The sequence below is a fragment of the Genypterus blacodes genome, unplaced genomic scaffold, assembly GCF_046128005.1.
Source record: "Genypterus blacodes isolate CSIRO-AG114 ecotype Tasmania unplaced genomic scaffold, CSIRO-AGI_Gbla_v1 ptg000039l_1, whole genome shotgun sequence".
Taxonomy (NCBI): Eukaryota; Metazoa; Chordata; class Actinopteri; order Ophidiiformes; family Ophidiidae; genus Genypterus; species Genypterus blacodes.
Genome location: NW_027466852.1, coordinates 8463706 through 8483257, shown reverse-complemented (window position 1 = coordinate 8483257; position 19552 = coordinate 8463706). Strand labels below are relative to the sequence as shown.

The window sequence follows — 19552 nt, the reverse complement described above, 5'->3', positions numbered from 1 at the left end:
GTGTGTCTTCATTTAACATGTGTACCTGAGGACTTTGACCAGATAAAGTTTCCTTCTTTTTTTGAAACAGATTGCAACATCATTGAGGAGAAAGCTTCTTTTCCAGAAACCGAGGCGGGGCAACAGGATTCCCACAATCCATCTGTCATGCACCACAAAAGAAGGTACTGACACTGAAAACTGGATCCTTTAGTCAGCGCTTTCACCCTAACTTGGCTGCTGGCCCTCTTCACATGGTATAAATCTTTTGCCTTTTCCTCAAATCTTGTTGTATTGCTTTTCCCTTACAAATCTATTTAAAGGTCAGGTCTTAAGGACCTGGATCAAGCTCTGTAGACTAGATGCTAATGTCTACAACACCAGAAAGTTGGACTTGGTTTCAATTTGCTATATCACTGTGGCAGATATCTGTCGCCGATGCTATTGATTTAGAACTGAAGAAAGACCAGACTGACAGAGAGGAGATTCTGTGGCAATAAGCCTAGCTACTAGCATAATTGACACGTCTAAAAGGCTGTGAGTGAGAATCACGTGTTTCTCTTCACCTATATTGTAGGGCAGAGGCCTTTGTCAGGTGGTGCTTCTCTCCTTTTTGACAATAGCTGAGGAGGAACGTTTATTTCTCTCACTGTGTTCTGACGATGCATTTTTGAAGAACCATAACAGAAGGTACCAAGGATTCAATGTGGGCTAGTTGCGTTGGAGGTTTTGCACATATCCACTCTGTGTTCTCTTCAATCCGTATAAATCTTTCGCCTTTTACTAAAGATTTCCGTGGAGAGGAGCAATAAGAGTATCGAATAATTTTTGATTCCCTGCTTTGCTGCAGGGCTTCCATACCTGTACAATATCAATTTGTTGACACCTCCTCAAGCTGTCTCACTCTCCTCGAGGTCGAATGGCCGACCCAAGCATGTGTACGGGTCAGCATCCTTGTTTCAAGCGTTAGTAGAAACAAATGTAGTTTGAAAGGACATCATTGAATGAGCAAATATTCTAGCAAGCAGCCTTCCTGCCAATATCATTGCGAGTGTTATCAGACTACCAGGTGAGAAACAAGTGTGTCTTCATTTAACATGTGTACCTGAGGACTTTGACCAGATAAAGTTTCCTTCTTTTTTTGAAACAGATTGCAACATCATTGAGGAGAAAGCTTCTTTTCCAGAAACCGAGGCGGGGCAACAGGATTCCCACAATCCATCTGTCATGCACCACAAAAGAAGGTACTGACACTGAAAACTGGATCCTTTAGTCAGCGCTTTCACCCTGACTTGGCTGCTGGCCCTCTTCACATGGTATAAATCTTTTGCCTTTTCCTCAAATCTTGTTGTATTGCTTTTCCCTTACAAATCTATTTAAAGGTCAGGTCTTAAGGACCTGGATCAAGCTCTGTAGACTAGATGCTAATGTCTACAGCACCACAAAGTTGGACTTGGTTTCAATTTGCTATATAACTGCGGCAGATATCTGTCGCCGATGCTATTGATTTAGAACTGAAGAAAGACCAGACTGACAGAGAGGAGATTCTGTGGCAATAAGCCTAGCTACTAGCATAATTGACACGTCTAAAAGGCTGTGAGTGAGAATCACGTGTTTCTCTTCACCTATATTATAGGGCAGAGGCCTTTGTCAGGTGGTGCTTCTCTCCTTTTTGACAATAGCTGAGGAGGAACGTTTATTTCTCTCACTGTGTTCTGACGATGCATTTTTGAAGAACCATAACAGAAGGTACCAAGGATTCAATGTGGGCTAGTTGCGTTGGAGGTTTTGCACATATCCACTCTGTGTTCTCTTCAATCCGTATAAATCTTTCGCCTTTTACTAAAGATTTCCGTGGAGAGGAGCAATAAGAGTATCGAATAATTTATGATTCCCTGCTTTGCTGCAGGGCTCCCATACCTGTTCAATATCAATTTGTTGACACCTCCTCAAGCTGTCTCACTCTCCTCGAGGTCGAATGGCTGACCCAAGCATGTGTACGGGTCAGCATCCTTGCTTCAAGCGTTAGTAGAAACAAATGTAGTTTGAAAGGACATCATTGAATGAGCAAATATTCTAGCAAGCAGCCTTCCTGCCAATATCATTGCGAGTGTTATCAGACTACCAGGTGAGAAACAAGTGTGTCTTCATTTAACATGTGTACCTGAGGACTTTGACCAGATAAAGTTTCCTTCTTTTTTTGAAACAGATTGCAACATCATTGAGGAGAAAGCTTCTTTTCCAGAAACCGAGGCGGGGCAACAGGATTCCCACAATCCATCTGTCATGCACCACAAAAGAAGGTACTGACACTGAAAACTGGATCCTTTAGTCAGCGCTTTCACCCTAACTTGGCTGCTGGCCCTCTTCACATGGTATAAATCTTTTGCCTTTTCCTCAAATCTTGTTGTATTGCTTTTCCCTTACAAATCTATTTAAAGGTCAGGTCTTAAGGACCTGGATCAAGCTCTGTAGACTAGATGCTAATGTCTACAACACCAGAAAGTTGGACTTGGTTTCAATTTGCTATATCACTGTGGCAGATATCTGTCGCCGATGCTATTGATTTAGAACTGAAGAAAGACCAGACTGACAGAGAGGAGATTCTGTGGCAATAAGCCTAGCTACTAGCATAATTGACACGTCTAAAAGGCTGTGAGTGAGAATCACGTGTTTCTCTTCACCTATATTGTAGGGCAGAGGCCTTTGTCAGGTGGTGCTTCTCTCCTTTTTGACAATAGCTGAGGAGGAACGTTTATTTCTCTCACTGTGTTCTGACGATGCATTTTTGAAGAACCATAACAGAAGGTACCAAGGATTCAATGTGGGCTAGTTGCGTTGGAGGTTTTGCACATATCCACTCTGTGTTCTCTTCAATCCGTATAAATCTTTCGCCTTTTACTAAAGATTTCCGTGGAGAGGAGCAATAAGAGTATCGAATAATTTTTGATTCCCTGCTTTGCTGCAGGGCTTCCATACCTGTACAATATCAATTTGTTGACACCTCCTCAAGCTGTCTCACTCTCATCGAGGTCGAATGGCCGACCCAAGCATGTGTACGGGTCAGCATCCTTGCTTCAAGCGTTAGTAGAAACAAATGTAGTTTGAAAGGACATCATTGAATGAGCAAATATTCTAGCAAGCAGCCTTCCTGCCAATATCATTGCGAGTGTTATCAGACTACCAGGTGAGAAACAAGTGTGTCTTCATTTAACATGTGTACCTGAGGACTTTGACCAGATAAAGTTTCCTTCTTTTTTTGAAACAGATTGCAACATCATTGAGGAGAAAGCTTCTTTTCCAGAAACCGAGGCGGGGCAACAGGATTCCCACAATCCATCTGTCATGCACCACAAAAGAAGGTACTGACACTGAAAACTGGATCCTTTAGTCAGCGCTTTCACCCTGACTTGGCTGCTGGCCCTCTTCACATGGTATAAATCTTTTGCCTTTTCCTCAAATCTTGTTGTATTGCTTTTCCCTTACAAATCTATTTAAAGGTCAGGTCTTAAGGACCTGGATCAAGCTCTGTAGACTAGATGCTAATGTCTACAACACCACAAAGTTGGACTTGGTTTCAATTTGCTATATCACTGTGGCAGATATCTGTCGCCGATGCTATTGATTTAGAACTGAAGAAAGACCAGACTGACAGAGAGGAGATTCTGTGGCAATAAGCCTAGCTACTAGCATAATTGACACGTCTAAAAGGCTGTGAGTGAGAATCACGTGTTTCTCTTCACCTATATTGTAGGGCAGAGGCCTTTGTCAGGTGGTGCTTCTCTCCTTTTTGACAATAGCTGAGGAGGAACGTTTATTTCTCTCACTGTGTTCTGACGATGCATTTTTGAAGAACCATAACAGAAGGTACCAAGGATTCAATGTGGGCTAGTTGCGTTGGAGGTTTTGCACATATCCACTCTGTGTTCTCTTCAATCCGTATAAATCTTTCGCCTTTTACTAAAGATTTCCGTGGAGAGGAGCAATAAGAGTATCGAATAATTTTTGATTCCCTGCTTTGCTGCAGGGCTCCCATACCTGTTCAATATCAATTTGTTGACACCTCCTCAAGCTGTCTCACTCTCCTCGAGGTCGAATGGCTGACCCAAGCATGTGTACGGGTCAGCATCCTTGCTTCAAGCGTTAGTAGAAACAAATGTAGTTTGAAAGGACATCATTGAATGAGCAAATATTCTAGCAAGCAGCCTTCCTGCCAATATCATTGCGAGTGTTATCAGACTACCAGGTGAGAAACAAGTGTGTCTTCATTTAACATGTGTACCTGAGGACTTTGACCAGATAAAGTTTCCTTCTTTTTTTGAAACAGATTGCAACATCATTGAGGAGAAAGCTTCTTTTCCAGAAACCGAGGCGGGGCAACAGGATTCCCACAATCCATCTGTCATGCACCACAAAAGAAGGTACTGACACTGAAAACTGGATCCTTTAGTCAGCGCTTTCACCCTAACTTGGCTGCTGGCCCTCTTCACATGGTATAAATCTTTTGCCTTTTCCTCAAATCTTGTTGTATTGCTTTTCCCTTACAAATCTATTTAAAGGTCAGGTCTTAAGGACCTGGATCAAGCTCTGTAGACTAGATGCTAATGTCTACAACACCACAAAGTTGGACTTGGTTTCAATTTGCTATATCACTGTGGCAGATATCTGTCGCCGATGCTATTGATTTAGAACTGAAGAAAGACCAGACTGACAGAGAGGAGATTCTGTGGCAATAAGCCTAGCTACTAGCATAATTGACACGTCTAAAAGGCTGTGAGTGAGAATCACGTGTTTCTCTTCACCTATATTGTAGGGCAGAGGCCTTTGTCAGGTGGTGCTTCTCTCCTTTTTGACAATAGCTGAGGAGGAACGTTTATTTCTCTCACTGTGTTCTGACGATGCATTTTTGAAGAACCATAACAGAAGGTACCAAGGATTCAATGTGGGCTAGTTGCGTTGGAGGTTTTGCTCTTTGTGTTCTCTTCATTCCGTATAAATCTTTCGCCTTTTACTAAAGATTTCCGTGGAGAGGAGCAATAAGAGTATCGAATAATTTTTGATTCCCTGCTTTGCCGCAGGGCTCCCATACCTGTTCAATATCAATTTGTTGACACCTCCTCAAGCTGTCTCACTCTCCTCGAGGTCGAATGGCTGACCCAAGCATGTGTACGGGTCAGCATCCTTGCTTCAAGCGTTAGTAGAAACAAATGTAGTTTGAAAGGACATCATTGAATGAGCAAATATTCTAGCAAGCAGCCTTCCTGCCAATATCATTGCGAGTGTTATCAGACTACCAGGTGAGAAACAAGTGTGTCTTCATTTAACATGTGTACCTGAGGACTTTGACCAGATAAAGTTTCCTTCTTTTTTTGAAACAGATTGCAACATCATTGAGGAGAAAGCTTCTTTTCCAGAAACCGAGGCGGGGCAACAGGATTCCCACAATCCATCTGTCATGCACCACAAAAGAAGGTACTGACACTGAAAACTGGATCCTTTAGTCAGCGCTTTCACCCTAACTTGGCTGCTGGCCCTCTTCACATGGTATAAATCTTTTGCCTTTTCCTCAAATCTTGTTGTATTGCTTTTCCCTTACAAATCTATTTAAAGGTCAGGTCTTAAGGACCTGGATCAAGCTCTGTAGACTAGATGCTAATGTCTACAACACCAGAAAGTTGGACTTGGTTTCAATTTGCTTTATCACTGTGGCAGATATCTGTCGCCGATGCTATTGATTTAGAACTGAAGAAAGACCAGACTGACAGAGAGGAGATTCTGTGGCAATAAGCCTAGCTACTAGCATAATTGACACGTCTAAAAGGCTGTGAGTGAGAATCACGTGTTTCTCTTCACCTATATTGTAGGGCAGAGGCCTTTGTCAGGTGGTGCTTCTCTCCTTTTTGACAATAGCTGAGGAGGAACGTTTATTTCTCTCACTGTGTTCTGACGATGCATTTTTGAAGAACCATAACAGAAGGTACCAAGGATTCAATGTGGGCTAGTTGCGTTGGAGGATTTGCACATATCCACTCTGTGTTCTCTTCAATCCGTATAAATCCTTCGCCTTTTACTAAAGATTTCCGTGGAGAGGAGCAATAAGAGTATGGAATAATTTTTGATCGCTTTGCTGCAGGGCTTCCATACCTGTTCAATATCAATTTGTTGACACCTCCTCAAGCTGTCTCACTCTCCTCAAGGTCGAATGGCTGACCCAAGCATGTGTACGGGTTAGCATCCTTGCTTCAAGCGTTAGTAGAAACAAATGTAGTTTGAAAGGACATCATTGAATGAGCAAATATTCTAGCAAGCAGCCTTCCTGCCAATATCATTGCGAGTGTTATCAGACTACCAGGTGAGAAACAAGTGTGTCTTCATTTAACATGTGTACCTGAGGACTTTGACCAGATAAAGTTTCCTTCTTTTTTTGAAACAGATTGCAACATCATTGAGGAGAAAGCTTCTTTTCCAGAAACCGAGGCGGGGCAACAGGATTCCCACAATCCATCTGTCATGCACCACAAAAGAAGGTACTGACACTGAAAACTGGATCCTTTAGTCAGCGCTTTCACCCTAACTTGGCTGCTGGCCCTCTTCACATGGTATAAATCTTTTGCCTTTTCCTCAAATCTTGTTGTATTGCTTTTCCCTTACAAATCTATTTAAAGGTCAGGTCTTAAGGACCTGGATCAAGCTCTGTAGACTAGATGCTAATGTCTACAACACCAGAAAGTTGGACTTGGTTTCAATTTGCTATATCACTGTGGCAGATATCTGTCGCCGATGCTATTGATTTAGAACTGAAGAAAGACCAGACTGACAGAGAGGAGATTCTGTGGCAATAAGCCTAGCTACTAGCATAATTGACACGTCTAAAAGGCTGTGAGTGAGAATCACGTGTTTCTCTTCACCTATATTGTAGGGCAGAGGCCTTTGTCAGGTGGTGCTTCTCTCCTTTTTGACAATAGCTGAGGAGGAACGTTTATTTCTCTCACTGTGTTCTGACGATGCATTTTTGAAGAACCATAACAGAAGGTACCAAGGATTCAATGTGGGCTAGTTGCGTTGGAGGTTTTGCACATATCCACTCTGTGTTCTCTTCAATCCGTATAAATCTTTCGCCTTTTACTAAAGATTTCCGTGGAGAGGAGCAATAAGAGTATCAAATAATTTTTGATTCCCTGCTTTGCTGCAGGGCTTCCATACCTGTACAATATCAATTTGTTGACACCTCCTCAAGCTGTCTCACTCTCCTCGAGGTCGAATGGCCGACCCAAGCATGTGTACGGGTCAGCATCCTTGTTTCAAGCGTTAGTAGAAACAAATGTAGTTTGAAAGGACATCATTGAATGAGCAAATATTCTAGCAAGCAGCCTTCCTGCCAATATCATTGCGAGTGTTATCAGACTACCAGGTGAGAAACAAGTGTGTCTTCATTTAACATGTGTACCTGAGGACTTTGACCAGATAAAGTTTCCTTCTTTTTTTGAAACAGATTGCAACATCATTGAGGAGAAAGCTTCTTTTCCAGAAACCGAGGCGGGGCAACAGGATTCCCACAATCCATCTGTCATGCACCACAAAAGAAGGTACTGACACTGAAAACTGGATCCTTTAGTCAGCGCTTTCACCCTGACTTGGCTGCTGGCCCTCTTCACATGGTATAAATCTTTTGCCTTTTCCTCAAATCTTGTTGTATTGCTTTTCCCTTACAAATCTATTTAAAGGTCAGGTCTTAAGGACCTGGATCAAGCTCTGTAGACTAGATGCTAATGTCTACAGCACCACAAAGTTGGACTTGGTTTCAATTTGCTATATAACTGCGGCAGATATCTGTCGCCGATGCTATTGATTTAGAACTGAAGAAAGACCAGACTGACAGAGAGGAGATTCTGTGGCAATAAGCCTAGCTACTAGCATAATTGACACGTCTAAAAGGCTGTGAGTGAGAATCACGTGTTTCTCTTCACCTATATTATAGGGCAGAGGCCTTTGTCAGGTGGTGCTTCTCTCCTTTTTGACAATAGCTGAGGAGGAACGTTTATTTCTCTCACTGTGTTCTGACGATGCATTTTTGAAGAACCATAACAGAAGGTACCAAGGATTCAATGTGGGCTAGTTGCGTTGGAGGTTTTGCACATATCCACTCTGTGTTCTCTTCAATCCGTATAAATCTTTCGCCTTTTACTAAAGATTTCCGTGGAGATGAGCAATAAAAGTATCGAATAATTTTTGATTCCCTGTTTTGCTGCAGGGCTCCCATACCTGTTCAATATCAATTTGTTGACACCTCCTCAAGCTGTCTCACTCTCCTCGAGGTCGAATGGCTGACCCAAGCATGTGTACGGGTCAGCATCCTTGCTTCAAGCGTTAGTAGAAACAAATGTAGTTTGAAAGGACATCATTGAATGAGCAAATATTCTAGCAAGCAGCCTTCCTGCCAATATCATTGCGAGTGTTATCAGACTACCAGGTGAGAAACAAGTGTGTCTTCATTTAACATGTGTACCTGAGGACTTTGACCAGATAAAGTTTCCTTCTTTTTTTGAAACAGATTGCAACATCATTGAGGAGAAAGCTTCTTTTCCAGAAACCGAGGCGGGGCAACAGGATTCCCACAATCCATCTGTCATGCACCACAAAAGAAGGTACTGACACTGAAAACTGGATCCTTTAGTCAGCGCTTTCACCCTAACTTGGCTGCTGGCCCTCTTCACATGGTATAAATCTTTTGCCTTTTCCTCAAATCTTGTTGTATTGCTTTTCCCTTACAAATCTATTTAAAGGTCAGGTCTTAAGGACCTGGATCAAGCTCTGTAGACTAGATGCTAATGTCTACAACACCACAAAGTTGGACTTGGTTTCAATTTGCTATATAACTGTGGCAGATATCTGTCGCCGATGCTATTGATTTAGAACTGAAGAAAGACCAGACTGACAGAGAGGAGATTCTGTGGCAATAAGCCTAGCTACTAGCATAATTGACACGTCTAAAAGGCTGTGAGTGAGAATCACGTGTTTCTCTTCACCTATATTGTAGGGCAGAGGCCTTTGTCAGGTGGTGCTTCTCTCCTTTTTGACAATAGCTGAGGAGGAACGTTTATTTCTCTCACTGTGTTCTGACGATGCATTTTTGAAGAACCATAACAGAAGGTACCAAGGATTCAATGTGGGCTAGTTGCGTTGGAGGTTTTGCACATATCCACTCTGTGTTCTCTTCAATCCGTATAAATCTTTCGCCTTTTACTAAAGATTTCCGTGGAGAGGAGCAATAAGAGTATCGAATAATTTTTGATTGCTTTGCTGCAGGGCTTCCATACCTGTTCAATATCAATTTGTTGACACCTCCTGTCTCACTCTCCTCGAGGTCGAATGGCTGACCCAAGCATGTGTACGGGTCAGCATCCTTGCTTCAAGCGTTAGTAGAAACAAATGTAGTTTGAAAGGACATCATTGAATGAGCAAATATTCTAGCAAGCAGCCCTCCTGCCAATATCATTGCGAGTGTTATCAGACTACCAGGTGAGAAACAAGTGTGTCTTCATTTAACATGTGTACCTGAGGACTTTGACCAGATAAAGTTTCCTTCTTTTTTTGAAACAGATTGCAACATCATTGAGGAGAAAGCTTCTTTTCCAGAAACCGAGGCGGGGCAACAGGATTCCCACAATCCATCTGTCATGCACCACAAAAGAAGGTACTGACACTGAAAACTGGATCCTTTAGTCAGCGCTTTCACCCTGACTTGGCTGCTGGCCCTCTTCACTTGGTATAAATCTTTTGCCTTTTCCTCAAATCTTGTTGTATTGCTTTTCCCTTACAAATCTATTTAAAGGTCAGGTCTTAAGGACCTGGATCAAGCTCTGTAGACTAGATGCTAATGTCTACAACACCACAAAGTTGGACTTGGTTTCAATTTGCTATATAACTGCGGCAGATATCTGTCGCCGATGCTATTGATTTAGAACTGAAGAAAGACCAGACTGACAGAGAGGAGATTCTGTGGCAATAAGCCTAGCTACTAGCATAATTGACACGTCTAAAAGGCTGTGAGTGAGAATCACGTGTTTCTCTTCACCTATATTGTAGGGCAGAGGCCTTTGTCAGGTGGTGCTTCTCTCCTTTTTGACAATAGCTGAGGAGGAACGTTTATTTCTCTCACTGTGTTCTGACGATGCATTTTTGAAGAACCATAACAGAAGGTACCAAGGATTCAATGTGGGCTAGTTGCGTTGGAGGTTTTGCACATATCCACTCTGTGTTCTCTTCAATCCGTATAAATCTTTCGCCTTTTACTAAAGATTTCCGTGGAGAGGAGCAATAAGAGTATCGAATAATTTTTGATTCCCTGCTTTGCTGCAGGGCTTCCATACCTGTACAATATCAATTTGTTGACACCTCCTCAAGCTGTCTCACTCTCCTCGAGGTCGAATGGCCGACCCAAGCATGTGTACGGGTCAGCATCCTTACTTCAAGCGTTAGTAGAAACAAATGTAGTTTGAAAGGACATCATTGAATGAGCAAATATTCTAGCAAGCAGCCTTCCTGCCAATATCATTGCGAGTGTTATCAGACTACCAGGTGAGAAACAAGTGTGTCTTCATTTAACATGTGTACCTGAGGACTTTGACCAGATAAAGTTTCCTTCTTTTTTTGAAACAGATTGCAACATCATTGAGGAGAAAGCTTCTTTTCCAGAAACCGAGGCGGGGCAACAGGATTCCCACAATCCATCTGTCATGCACCACAAAAGAAGGTACTGACACTGAAAACTGGATCCTTTAGTCAGCGCTTTCACCCTGACTTGGCTGCTGGCCCTCTTCACATGGTATAAATCTTTTGCCTTTTCCTCAAATCTTGTTGTATTGCTTTTCCCTTACAAATCTATTTAAAGGTCAGGTCTTAAGGACCTGGATCAAGCTCTGTAGACTAGATGCTAATGTCTACAACACCACAAAGTTGGACTTGGTTTCAATTTGCTATATAACTGCGGCAGATATCTGTCGCCGATGCTATTGATTTAGAACTGAAGAAAGACCAGACTGACAGAGAGGAGATTCTGTGGCAATAAGCCTAGCTACTAGCATAATTGACACGTCTAAAAGGCTGTGAGTGAGAATCACGTGTTTCTCTTCACCTATATTGTAGGGCAGAGGCCTTTGTCAGGTGGTGCTTCTCTCCTTTTTGACAATAGCTGAGGAGGAACGTTTATTTCTCTCACTGTGTTCTGACGATGCATTTTTGAAGAACCATAACAGAAGGTACCAAGGATTCAATGTGGGCTAGTTGCGTTGGAGGTTTGGCACATATCCACTCTGTGTTCTCTTCAATCCGTATAAATCTTTCGCCTTTTACTAAAGATTTCCGTGGAGAGGAGCAATAAGAGTATCGAATAATTTTTGATTCCCTGCTTTGCTGCAGGGCTCCCATACCTGTTCAATATCAATTTGTTGACACCTCCTCAAGCTGTCTCACTCTCCTCGAGGTCGAATGGCTGACCCAAGCATGTGTACGGGTCAGCATCCTTGCTTCAAGCGTTAGTAGAAACAAATGTAGTTTGAAAGGACATCATTGAATGAGCAAATATTCTAGCAAGCAGCCTTCCTGCCAATATCATTGCGAGTGTTATCAGACTACCAGGTGAGAAACAAGTGTGTCTTCATTTAACATGTGTACCTGAGGACTTTGACCAGATAAAGTTTCCTTCTTTTTTTGAAACAGATTGCAACATCATTGAGGAGAAAGCTTCTTTTCCAGAAACCGAGGCGGGGCAACAGGATTCCCACAATCCATCTGTCATGCACCACAAAAGAAGGTACTGACACTGAAAACTGGATCCTTTAGTCAGCGCTTTCACCCTAACTTGGCTGCTGGCCCTCTTCACATGGTATAAATCTTGTTGTATTGCTTTTCCCTTACAAATCTATTTAAAGGTCAGGTCTTAAGGACCTGGATCAAGCTCTGTAGACTAGATGCTAATGTCTACAACACCACAAAGTTGGACTTGGTTTCAATTTGCTATATAACTGTGGCAGATATCTGTCGCCGATGCTATTGATTTAGAACTGAAGAAAGACCAGACTGACAGAGAGGAGATTCTGTGGCAATAAGCCTAGCTACTAGCATAATTGACACGTCTAAAAGGCTGTGAGTGAGAATCACGTGTTTCTCTTCACCTTTATTGTAGGGCAGAGGCCTTTGTCAGGTGGTGCTTCTCTCCTTTTTGACAATAGCTGAGGAGGAACGTTTATTTCTCTCACTGTGTTCTGACGATGCATTTTTGAAGAACCATAACAGAAGGTACCAAGGATTCAATGTGGGCTAGTTGCGTTGGAGGTTTTGCACATATCCACTCTGTGTTCTCTTCAATCCGTATAAATCTTTCGCCTTTTACTAAAGATTTCCGTGGAGAGGAGCAATAAGAGTATCGAATAATTTTTGGTTCCCTGCTTTGCTGCAGGGCTTCCATACCTGTACAATATCAATTTGTTGACACCTCCTCAAGCTGTCTCACTCTCCTCGAGGTCGAATGGCCGACCCAAGCATGTGTACGGGTCAGCATCCTTGCTTCAAGCGTTAGTAGAAACAAATGTAGTTTGAAAGGACATCATTGAATGAGCAAATATTCTAGCAAGCAGCCTTCCTGCCAATATCATTGCGAGTGTTATCAGACTACCAGGTGAGAAACAAGTGTGTCTTCATTTAACATGTGTACCTGAGGACTTTGACCAGATAAAGTTTCCTTCTTTTTTTGAAACAGATTGCAACATCATTGAGGAGAAAGCTTCTTTTCCAGAAACCGAGGCGGGGCAACAGGATTCCCACAATCCATCTGTCATGCACCACAAAAGAAGGTACTGACACTGAAAACTGGATCCTTTAGTCAGCGCTTTCACCCTGACTTGGCTGCTGGCCCTCTTCACATGGTATAAATCTTTTGCCTTTTCCTCAAATCTTGTTGTATTGCTTTTCCCTTACAAATCTATTTAAAGGTCAGGTCTTAAGGACCTGGATCAAGCTCTGTAGACTAGATGCTAATGTCTACAACACCACAAAGTTGGACTTGGTTTCAATTTGCTATATAACTGCGGCAGATATCTGTCGCCGATGCTATTGATTTAGAACTGAAGAAAGACCAGACTGACAGAGAGGAGATTCTGTGGCAATAAGCCTAGCTACTAGCATAATTGACACGTCTAAAAGGCTGTGAGTGAGAATCACGTGTTTCTCTTCACCTATATTGTAGGGCAGAGGCCTTTGTCAGGTGGTGCTTCTCTCCTTTTTGACAATAGCTGAGGAGGAACGTTTATTTCTCTCACTGTGTTCTGACGATGCATTTTTGAAGAACCATAACAGAAGGTACCAAGGATTCAATGTGGGCTAGTTGCGTTGGAGGTTTTGCACATATCCACTCTGTGTTCTCTTCAATCCGTATAAATCTTTCGCCTTTTACTAAAGATTTCCGTGGAGAGGAGCAATAAGAGTATCGAATAATTTTTGATTCCCTGCTTTGCTGCAGGGCTCCCATACCTGTTCAATATCAATTTGTTGACACCTCCTCAAGCTGTCTCACTCTCCTCGAGGTCGAATGGCTGACCCAAGCATGTGTACGGGTCAGCATCCTTGCTTCAAGCGTTAGTAGAAACAAATGTAGTTTGAAAGGACATCATTGAATGAGCAAATATTCTAGCAAGCAGCCTTCCTGCCAATATCATTGCGAGTGTTATCAGACTACCAGGTGAGAAACAAGTGTGTCTTCATTTAACATGTGTACCTGAGGACTTTGACCAGATAAAGTTTCCTTCTTTTTTTGAAACAGATTGCAACATCATTGAGGAGAAAGCTTCTTTTCCAGAAACCGAGGCGGGGCAACAGGATTCCCACAATCCATCTGTCATGCACCACAAAAGAAGGTACTGACACTGAAAACTGGATCCTTTAGTCAGTGCTTTCACCCTGACTTGGCTGCTGGCCCTCTTCACATGGTATAAATCTTTTGCCTTTTCCTCAAATCTTGTTGTATTGCTTTTCCCTTACAAATCTATTTAAAGGTCAGGTCTTAAGGACCTGGATCAAGCTCTGTAGACTAGATGCTAATGTCTACAACACCACAAAGTTGGACTTGGTTTCAATTTGCTATATCACTGTGGCAGATATCTGTCGCCGGTGCTATTGATTTAGAACTGAAGAAAGACCAGACTGACAGAGAGGAGATTCTGTGGCAATAAGCCTAGCTACTAGCATAATTGACACGTCTAAAAGGCTGTGAGTGAGAATCACGTGTTTCTCTTCACCTATATTGTAGGGCAGAGGCCTTTGTCAGGTGGTGCTTCTCTCCTTTTTGACAATAGCTGAGGAGGAACGTTTATTTCTCTCACTGTGTTCTGACGATGCATTTTTGAAGAACCATAACAGAAGGTACCAAGGATTCAATGTGGGGTAGTTGCGTTGGAGGTTTTGCACATATCCACTCTGTGTTCTCTTCAATCCGTGTAAATCTTTCGCCTTTTACTAAAGATTTCCGTGGAGAGGAGCAATAAGAGTATCGAATAATTTTTGATTCCCTGTTTTGCTGCAGGGCTCCCATACCTGTTCAATATCAATTTGTTGACACCTCCTCAAGCTGTCTCACTCTCCTCGAGGTTGAATGGCCGACCCAAGCATGTGTACGGGTCAGCATCCTTGCTTCAAGCGTTAGTAGAAACAAATGTAGTTTGAAAGGACATCATTGAATGAGCAAATATTCTAGCAAGCAGCCTTCCTGCCAATGTCATTGCGAGTGTTATCAGACTACCAGGTGAGAAACAAGTGTGTCTTCATTTAACATGTGTACCTGAGGACTTTGACCAGATAAAGTTTCCTTCTTTTTTTTAAACAGATTGCAACATCATTGAGGAGAAAGCTTCTTTTCCAGAAACCGAGGCGGGGCAACAGGATTCCCACAATCCATCTGTCATGCACCACAAAAGAAGGTACTGACACTGAAAACTGGATCCTTTAGTCAGCGCTTTCACCCTAACTTGGCTGCTGGCCCTCTTCACATGGTATAAATCTTTTGCCTTTTCCTCAAATCTTGTTGTATTGCTTTTCCCTTACAAATCTATTTAAAGGTCAGGTCTTAAGGACCTGGATCAAGCTCTGTAGACTAGATGCTAATGTCTACAACACCACAAAGTTGGACTTGGTTTCAATTTGCTATATAACTGTGGCAGATATCTGTCGCCGATGCTATTGATTTAGAACTGAAGAAAGACCAGACTGACAGAGAGGAGATTCTGTGGCAATAAGCCTAGCTACTAGCATAATTGACACGTCTAAAAGGCTGTGAGTGAGAATCACGTGTTTCTCTTCACCTATATTGTAGGGCAGAGGCCTTTGTCAGGTGGTGCTTCTCTCCTTTTTGACAATAGCTGCGGAGGAACGTTTATTTCTCTCACTGTGTTCTGACGATGCATTTTTGAAGAACCATAACAGAAGGTACCAAGGATTCAATGTGGGCTAGTTGCGTTGGAGGTTTTGCACATTTCCACTCTGTGTTCTCTTCAATCGTATACATCTTTCGCCTTTCACTAAAGATTTCCGTGGAGAGGAGCAATAAGAGTATCGAATGATTTTTTATCCTGCTGTGCCGCAGGGCTTCCATACCTGTACAATATCAATATATGACACCTCCTCAAGCTGTCTCACTCTCCTCGAGGTCAAATGGCTGACCCAAGCATGTGTACGGGTCAGCATCCTTGCTTCAAGCGTTAGTAGAAACAAATGTAGTTTGAAAGGACATCATTGAATGAGCAAATATTCTAGCAAGCAGCCTTCCTGCCAATGTCATTGCGAGTGTTATCAGACTACCAGGTGAGAAACAAGTGTGTCTTCATTTAACATGTGTACCTGAGGACTTTGACCAGATAAAGTTTCCTTCTTTTTTTGAAACAGATTGCAACATCATTGAGGAGAAAGCTTCTTTTCCAGAAACCGAGGCGGGGCAACAGGATTCCCACAATCCATCTGTCATGCACCACAAAAGAAGGTACTGACACTGAAAACTGGATCCTTTAGTCAGTGCTTTCACCCTGACTTGGCTGCTGGCCCTCTTCACATGGTATAAATCTTTTGCCTTTTCCTCAAATCTTGTTGTATTGCTTTTCCCTTACAAATCTATTTAAAGGTCAGGTCTTAAGGACCTGGATCAAGCTCTGTAGACTAGATGCTAATGTCTACAACACCACAAAGTTGGACTTGGTTTCAATTTGCTATATCACTGCGGCAGATATCTGTCGCCGATGCTATTGATTTAGAACTGAAGAAAGACCAGACTGACAGAGAGGAGATTCTGTGGCAATTAGCCTAGCTACTAGCATAATTGACACGTCTAAAAGGCTGTGAGTGAGAATCACGTGTTTCTCTTCACCTATATTGTAGGGCAGAGGCCTTTGTCAGGTGGTGCTTCTCTCCTTTTTGACAATAGCTGAGGAGGAACGTTTATTTCTCTCACTGTGTTCTGACGATGCATTTTTGAAGAACCATAACAGAAGGTACCAAGGATTCAATGTGGGCTAGTTGCGTTGGAGGTTTTGCACATATCCACTCCGTGTTCTCTTCAATCCGTATCAATCTTTCGCCTTTTACTAAAGATTTCCGTGGAGAGGAGCAATAAGAGTATCGAATAATTTTTGTTTCCCTGCTTTGCTGCAGGGCTTCCATACCTGTACAATATCAATATGTTGACACCTCCTCAAGCTGTCTCACTCTCCTCGAGGTCGAATGGCTTAAGCCTGTGTACGGGTCAGCATCCTTGCTTCAAGCGTTAGTAGAAACAAATGTAGTTTGAAAGGACATCATTGAATGAGCAAATATTCTAGCAAGCAGCCTTCCTGCCAATATCATTGCGAGTGTTATCAGACTACCAGGTGAGAAACAAGTGTGTCTTCATTTAACATGTGTACCTGAGGACTTTGACCAGATAAAGTTTCCTTCTTTTTTTGAAACAGATTGCAACATCATTGAGGAGAAAGCTTCTTTTCCAGAAACCGAGGCGGGGCAACAGGATTCCCACAATCCATCTGTCATGCACCACAAAAGAAGGTACTGACACTGAAAACTGGATCCTTTAGTCAGTGCTTTCACCCTGACTTGGCTGCTGGCCCTCTTCACATGGTATAAATCTTTTGCCTTTTCCTCAAATCTTGTTGTATTGCTTTTCCCTTACAAATCTATTTAAAGGTCAGGTCTTAAGGACCTGGATCAAGCTCTGTAGACTAGATGCTAATGTCTACAACACCACAAAGTTGGACTTGGTTTCAATTTGCTATATCACTGTGGCAGATATCTGTCGCCGATGCTATTGATTTAGAACTGAAGAAAGACCAGACTGACAGAGAGGAGATTCTGTGGCAATAAGCCTAGCTACTAGCATAATTGACACGTCTAAAAGGCTGTGAGTGAGAATCACGTGTTTCTCTTCACCTATATTGTAGGGCAGAGGCCTTTGTCAGGTGGTGCTTCTCTCCTTTTTGACAATAGCTGAGGAGGAACGTTTATTTCTCTCACTGTGTTCTGACGATGCATTTTTGAAGAACCATAACAGAAGGTACCAAGGATTCAATGTGGGCTAGTTGCGTTGGAGGTTTTGCACATATCCACTCTGTGTTCTCTTCAATCCGTATAAATCTTTCGCCTTTTACTAAAGATTTCCGTGGAGAGGAGCAATAAGAGTATCGAATAACTTTTGATTCCCTGCTTTGCTGCAGGGCTTCCATACCTGTTCAATATCAATTTGTTGACACCTCCTCAAGCTGTCTCACTCTCCTTGAGGTCGAATGGCTGACCCAAGCATGTGTACGGGTCAGCATCCTTGCTTCAAGCGTTAGTAGAAACAAATGTAGTTTGAAAGGACATCATTGAATGAGCAAATATTCTAGCAAGCAGCCTTCCTGCCAATATCATTGCGAGTGTTATCAGACTACCAGGTGAGAAACAAGTGTGTCTTCATTTAACATGTGTACCTGAGGACTTTGACCAGATAAAGTTTCCTTCTTTTTTTGAAACAGATTGCAACATCATTGAGGAGAAAGCTTCTTTTCCAGAAACCGAGGCGGGGCAACAGGATTCCCACAATCCATCTGTCATGCACCACAAAAGAAGGTACTGACACTGAAAACTGGATCCTTTAGTCAGCGCTTTCACCCTAACTTGGCTGCTGGCCCTCTTCACATGGTATAAATCTTTTGCCTTTTCCTCAAATCTTGTTGTATTGCTTTTCCCTTACAAATCTATTTAAAGGTCAGGTCTTAAGGACCTGGATCAAGCTCTGTAGACTAGATGCTAATGTCTACAACACCAGAAAGTTGGACTTGGTTTCAATTTGCTATATCACTGTGGCAGATATCTGTCGCCGATGCTATTGATTTAGAACTGAAGAAAGACCAGACTGACAGAGAGGAGATTCTGTGGCAATAAGCCTAGCTACTAGCATAATTGACACGTCTAAAAGGCTGTGAGTGAGAATCACGTGTTTCTCTTCACCTATATTGTAGGGCAGAGGCCTTTGTCAGGTGGTGCTTCTCTCCTTTTTGACAATAGCTGAGGAGGAACGTTTATTTCTCTCACTGTGTTCTGACGATGCATTTTTGAAGAACCATAACAGAAGGTACCAAGGATTCAATGTGGGCTAGTTGCGTTGGAGGTTTTGCACATATCCACTCTGTGTTCTCTTCAATCCGTATAAATCTTTCGCCTTTTACTAAAGATTTCCGTGGAGAGGAGCAATAAGAGTATCGAATAATTTTTGATTCCCTGCTTTGCTGCAGGGCTTCCATACCTGTACAATATCAATTTGTTGACACCTCCTCAAGCTGTCTCACTCTCCTCGAGGTCGAATGGCCGACCCAAGCATGTGTACGGGTCAGCATCCTTGCTTCAAGCGTTAGTAGAAACAAATGTAGTTTGAAAGGACATCATTGAATGAGCAAATATTCTAGCAAGCAGCCTTCCTGCCAATATCATTGCGAGTGTTATCAGACTACCAGGTGAGAAACAAGTGTGTCTTCATTTAACATGTGTACCTGAGGACTTTGACCAGATAAAGTTTCCTTCTTTTTTTGAAACAGATTGCAACATCATTGAGGAGAAAGCTTCTTTTCCAGAAACCGAGGCGGGGCAACAGGATTCCCACAATCCATCTGTCATGCACCACAAAAGAAGGTACTGACACTGAAAACTGGATCCTTTAGTCAGCGCTTTCACCCTGACTTGGCTGCTGGCCCTCTTCACATGGTATAAATCTTTTGCCTTTTCCTCAAATCTTGTTGTATTGCTTTTCCCTTACAAATCTATTTAAAGGTCAGGTCTTAAGGACCTGGATCAAGCTCTGTAGACTGGATGCTAATGTCTACAACACCACAAAGTTGGACTTGGTTTCAATTTGCTATATAACTGCGGCAGATATCTGTCGCCGATGCTATTGATTTAGAACTGAAGAAAGACCAGACTGACAGAGAGGAGATTCTGTGGCAATAAGCCTAGCTACTAGCATAATTGACACGTCTAAAAGGCTGTGAGTGAGAATCACGTGTTTCTC

General features: G+C 42.5%; 15 non-coding genes and 3 pseudogenes across 15 annotated transcripts; all 18 read left to right on the top strand.

Annotated features, from left to right (window-relative positions):
• Nucleotides 1–718: 718 nt before the first annotated feature.
• Nucleotides 719–832, top strand: LOC142998459 (U5 spliceosomal RNA). The gene has a single exon (XR_012962796.1). It is a non-coding gene; the product is annotated as a U5 spliceosomal RNA (small nuclear RNA).
• A 945-nt stretch (nt 833–1777) lies between these two features.
• LOC142998519 (U5 spliceosomal RNA) lies at nt 1778–1891 on the top strand. Its single transcript, XR_012962856.1, has one exon. It is a non-coding gene; the product is annotated as a U5 spliceosomal RNA (small nuclear RNA).
• Nucleotides 1892–2836: 945 nt separating this feature from the next.
• Nucleotides 2837–2950, top strand: LOC142998457 (U5 spliceosomal RNA). Its single transcript, XR_012962794.1, has one exon. It is a non-coding gene; the product is annotated as a U5 spliceosomal RNA (small nuclear RNA).
• A 945-nt stretch (nt 2951–3895) lies between these two features.
• LOC142998456 (U5 spliceosomal RNA) lies at nt 3896–4009 on the top strand. The gene has a single exon (XR_012962793.1). It is a non-coding gene; the product is annotated as a U5 spliceosomal RNA (small nuclear RNA).
• Nucleotides 4010–4946: 937 nt separating this feature from the next.
• On the top strand, nt 4947–5060 carry LOC142998521 (U5 spliceosomal RNA). The gene has a single exon (XR_012962858.1). It is a non-coding gene; the product is annotated as a U5 spliceosomal RNA (small nuclear RNA).
• Nucleotides 5061–6005: 945 nt separating this feature from the next.
• LOC142998576 (U5 spliceosomal RNA) lies at nt 6006–6116 on the top strand (annotated as a pseudogene).
• Nucleotides 6117–7060: 944 nt separating this feature from the next.
• Nucleotides 7061–7174, top strand: LOC142998404 (U5 spliceosomal RNA). The gene has a single exon (XR_012962741.1). It is a non-coding gene; the product is annotated as a U5 spliceosomal RNA (small nuclear RNA).
• Nucleotides 7175–8119: 945 nt separating this feature from the next.
• Nucleotides 8120–8233, top strand: LOC142998557 (U5 spliceosomal RNA). The gene has a single exon (XR_012962876.1). It is a non-coding gene; the product is annotated as a U5 spliceosomal RNA (small nuclear RNA).
• Nucleotides 8234–9178: 945 nt separating this feature from the next.
• On the top strand, nt 9179–9289 carry LOC142998542 (U5 spliceosomal RNA; annotated as a pseudogene).
• Nucleotides 9290–10227: 938 nt separating this feature from the next.
• Nucleotides 10228–10341, top strand: LOC142998455 (U5 spliceosomal RNA). The gene has a single exon (XR_012962792.1). It is a non-coding gene; the product is annotated as a U5 spliceosomal RNA (small nuclear RNA).
• Nucleotides 10342–11286: 945 nt separating this feature from the next.
• Nucleotides 11287–11400, top strand: LOC142998454 (U5 spliceosomal RNA). The gene has a single exon (XR_012962791.1). It is a non-coding gene; the product is annotated as a U5 spliceosomal RNA (small nuclear RNA).
• A 925-nt stretch (nt 11401–12325) lies between these two features.
• On the top strand, nt 12326–12439 carry LOC142998405 (U5 spliceosomal RNA). The gene has a single exon (XR_012962742.1). It is a non-coding gene; the product is annotated as a U5 spliceosomal RNA (small nuclear RNA).
• Nucleotides 12440–13384: 945 nt separating this feature from the next.
• Nucleotides 13385–13498, top strand: LOC142998453 (U5 spliceosomal RNA). The gene has a single exon (XR_012962790.1). It is a non-coding gene; the product is annotated as a U5 spliceosomal RNA (small nuclear RNA).
• A 945-nt stretch (nt 13499–14443) lies between these two features.
• Nucleotides 14444–14557, top strand: LOC142998531 (U5 spliceosomal RNA). Its single transcript, XR_012962866.1, has one exon. It is a non-coding gene; the product is annotated as a U5 spliceosomal RNA (small nuclear RNA).
• A 945-nt stretch (nt 14558–15502) lies between these two features.
• On the top strand, nt 15503–15610 carry LOC142998579 (U5 spliceosomal RNA; annotated as a pseudogene).
• Nucleotides 15611–16557: 947 nt separating this feature from the next.
• Nucleotides 16558–16671, top strand: LOC142998548 (U5 spliceosomal RNA). The gene has a single exon (XR_012962871.1). It is a non-coding gene; the product is annotated as a U5 spliceosomal RNA (small nuclear RNA).
• A 941-nt stretch (nt 16672–17612) lies between these two features.
• LOC142998514 (U5 spliceosomal RNA) lies at nt 17613–17726 on the top strand. Its single transcript, XR_012962851.1, has one exon. It is a non-coding gene; the product is annotated as a U5 spliceosomal RNA (small nuclear RNA).
• Nucleotides 17727–18671: 945 nt separating this feature from the next.
• On the top strand, nt 18672–18785 carry LOC142998452 (U5 spliceosomal RNA). The gene has a single exon (XR_012962789.1). It is a non-coding gene; the product is annotated as a U5 spliceosomal RNA (small nuclear RNA).
• The last annotated feature ends 767 nt before the right edge of the window (nt 18786–19552 follow it).